Here is a 4,042-nt window from a genome sequence, read left to right as displayed (position 1 = left end):
ATATATATATATAAATCATCACAAAGAATTATTTCCTAATTCTTTACTCGTTTACTGCTTATTTATTTAACTCCACAATGTTTAACAGGTAAATTAAATCCATAGAATAAAAATAGAAAAAAACGTGTACATTCAGTGCGCGCTAGATTGACCAGATTGTTTCTACCTTACAAAGAATTTCCTCTCTTTTATTGTAAACAAAACGTCCTTGTGACGAAAATATAAACTAAATACAGTGTTGTAAAGTATGAATACAGAGCTATAATAATATGTACTACGGAAATTAATAATCATCTCTTAGTTATAGAAAGCAATTATTTATCTATGAAATATTACATCATGATCTAGATATTACATCATGTTCTCCATTTTGCTTTACTGACAATAACAGAAATGAACAAACTGAACAATAAACTGATGCAATTGAATCAAACAGCCTGCATGACTTAATGATGCTATCTGTTGAATTCACATGTAATTACACAAACAGTAGTCATATCATGAAAATTAAGTTATATAAGGTCCGATTATTTGTACTTAAATATATTTATGTGTGTGTTTACACACATACACACACAAATATGTGCGTGTGTATTCACTGACAATGTATCGGTGTCATTACATCATATTTTAGATGTAATGCATGCTTTATCAAAGAATATACCCCATAATAGTTCTTGGTTGTTCATAAATACGTGCTGTTATGTTTTTAAAAGATCGTTGGGGAATTCGGTTCATATATGATTAAAGGTGTATATAACAAAAAATGTATATATATATATATCCTGGATATATACGATCGTTATTAACATAATTAACATAATTTAATGAACACAAATTTGATACTACGGCGTGGAATAATTTGTAACATCGGTACCATCGTATCATTTTAAAAGCGATACATTATCGATATCCGCTTTAATGCACACTGCCAATCGACATTGCGACACTCGAAGTAAATAACATATCCGAAATAGATACGCAATTATGTGATCATCACCATTTTGACATAAAATCAATGAACCATATTTCGACATGCCCTAAATTTCACGTTGATACTATCATCATACTTCCGCGTAAATTGTTGTGCCTATTATGACATCACCTTCATATTATCGACAGATAATAAATCCATTTAATTAAAACAAATAAAATAAAATGTATTTAATTAATTAACAGCGAATTGAAATATTCATTAATTGACTAAACCAATTAAAATAATGAAAATATCAAGATTATAATGTGTCATGTTGTATAATTATGAAGTTGTTTATCGAAATTTTTTACACGAAATACTGCTACAATATCGTGAAAACGTCAAACGTACGATGAATAATTCCCATGTGTATATGCGTACGTGACGTGGAATGATTACTTTTTACGTCGCTGTAAATGCAGGATGATAGCATTCGAGCAATTCCACAATAGGCCTCCCATAGTCGAACGCGATCGTGCGAATTTTTGTTTTATTCTGTCGCCACGAAGAACGTCAGTTCCAATCAGTCCGGAGGACGCGTGAAAACGCACGATGACCAGGACTACGCGGAAAGTACTCGAAATACGAGAAATCGGCTGAAAATGAGAGGTGAGCGACGGAGAGGATCATCGGTGCTCGTGACAGGTGTCGGCGAAGCGTGTTTTCCCGCGCGATCGTTTTCAGCTTTCGCGCGAGATGAAGCAGCCGCCGGAGATCATGCTTTGTTCCCATCGAGTGCCGCGGAAAATATTGATGTACGAGGATATTCAATCATTCGTGCCTATGCAATAGCACCATTTACTATTTTGCAATTGTAATAATAAAAAAAATAGTTATACACATATTATCGTTATGTTTTCTCATCCTATTGTTTGCAGATTAATTTCTTTTTTTTGCAGTTTTTCTTTCACAATTCGTAACACTACACATCATTAAGACTGCACCTGTTAATACATAAAAACAAAATTGACATTTATTAATTATGACAATAATACGCGAGATGTTATAGATATTTTCAGCAATTTAATTTTTTCGAAAAATTCGAAAAAAATATCTAATATTAATTTGCACGAATCACGTGATATGCAACTTTATTATGTTGTCATGTTTCAACTTAACAGCTCTTAATAACTATATAACTATGACAGTATCGAAGTGGTTAATTAAATTGCTGAAAATATCTATATGTACTATCATTCATAAACGAAATCGTTTTCATTTATTTCAGCGAGTCCGTCGTTTTAACTGCAATCAGTTTGTCGCATGAACGAATCCAATATCCAGGACCGACAGAATAGCCTAGTTTTCAATACAGCCGCTTTCTATGCCGGTAACTGAATTACATTCGCTGACATCACAAATGAAGCTTTAAGAATCATGACGCTAAGTCGTCCGAAAAATTTTTTACCGCACATGGTGCGGTATTAGACACATCGTACAAATTGAAAATTCGCTCTTGTTTCCGTTTGATCATATCCAAGAATTAAGTTCAATTCATGCAATTAACATGTTATATCGTTTTGCATCATAAGACATGTATCATATAATTGAATAATATACGATCACTCAGTATTAGATGAGAATAGGATAACTCCGGTACACCTATTAAAAACTTAAAATTTATTAAGTATTATATATTATATATATTTATTTACTATATATAGTAAACGAACTATATCAATAAAAATTTTGTACTATTATGAAAAAAATATTAGAAATCCGAAATTTTTATTTTTCATATTAAAAAATAAATTTTTTTGAAACCATTGCATTTTTGCAGTATATTCCATAAGGGTGAGATATATGGCTATTCATAGAAGGAGAGGAGATACGGCTCATGAAAAATTTACAAATAATGCATATAAATAAGACGTATAATGATACAATTTATAAAATGTGTTTATAAAGTTTTATTAAGCTATAAGAATATTAAATATATATATATATATGAAGTAATAAATAATAATTTTAATCTTCCTACATATATTAGAAGTGTTATGACATGAGGTACATATTTCATATAATGCGTTTATTGCATTGAATTCAATGCGCACTTTGTATGTTTTGGACATAAATCGCTCACTAAAAATGCCGCATATCCTAAACATACATATGGGATATACAAGACAACAAACTAAATAAAGAATATGAAATCAAAGTACCTGTATTTTGCTACACAACATGCTTTATATATTCACTACACGTACGTATTACAAAATAATCACTAAGTTTTTTACGCTATCAATATTTTTATTAAGGAAAAATCAACTGCAAATTATTATTAATATAAAGTATATTGTGAGATTTATACGGAAAAAACGATTTTACTGAAATATCTAAGAATTTAGCTAGATATAGATCTAAAAATAATTTTGTTAAATCATTCAAATAATTTTATAAGAATCTCAAACATGATGATACTGCACAAAGTTTCGACACTCCAGCAAACCAGTTTGAGTATCCAATTATTTTGATGATTCAACAAAATTATTTACAGATTTGTCTAGTTAAAATTTTAAATACTTTAGCAAAATCTTTTCTCATATGCTGTTGCTCGATTAAACATTAGATATTTCCGTATTATAATGTAAACAAGGAGCTCGAATACTCCAATTTCTAAAGCAAACGTTTATTTGACCAACAAGATAAATATATTGACGCATTATATACTAATTATATATGGATTCTTCTTGCAATCTTTTTTATATATTATTGCTCTCGTTTCATATATATATATACATATAAAACTTACAGTTATGTTCTAACAACGTTAAGTGAAGGGCGGTATGCTACCACCGAAACGACTCTATTGGCGTATCTCTCGTAGAAATAGCATTCAGAGTCGTTTCGATGTAAATGGTTTGCATTCTACAAACGTAAATACTAAAAACGTAGTACCTACCATCGTCCTCAACGAGTACGAACGAATGCTAACTCCCGATCGTAACCAACACGTACGTAACCAATATGTTTGTCGCACTTTACCCGATTTTCAAATTCAATTTTGCTGGAAATAGGAACAATACAAAAATAAATCTACTGTATACAAATATGAAGAATAAACTT

The 4,042-nt window shown here is 30.4% G+C and overlaps 1 protein-coding gene across 1 annotated transcript in view; it reads left to right on the top strand.

The window, feature by feature from the left end:
* LOC108687625 (discoidin domain-containing receptor 2-like) overlaps nt 1–4,042 on the top strand; it is a 225,289-nt gene that overhangs the window by 211,440 nt on the left and 9,807 nt on the right. The gene's annotated exons all lie outside the window — the stretch shown is intronic.

This window comes from Atta colombica, unplaced genomic scaffold, assembly GCF_001594045.1.
Source record: "Atta colombica isolate Treedump-2 unplaced genomic scaffold, Acol1.0 scaffold210, whole genome shotgun sequence".
NCBI lineage: Eukaryota > Metazoa > Arthropoda > Insecta > Hymenoptera > Formicidae > Atta > Atta colombica.
This window is presented reverse-complemented; position numbering and strand designations above follow the sequence as displayed.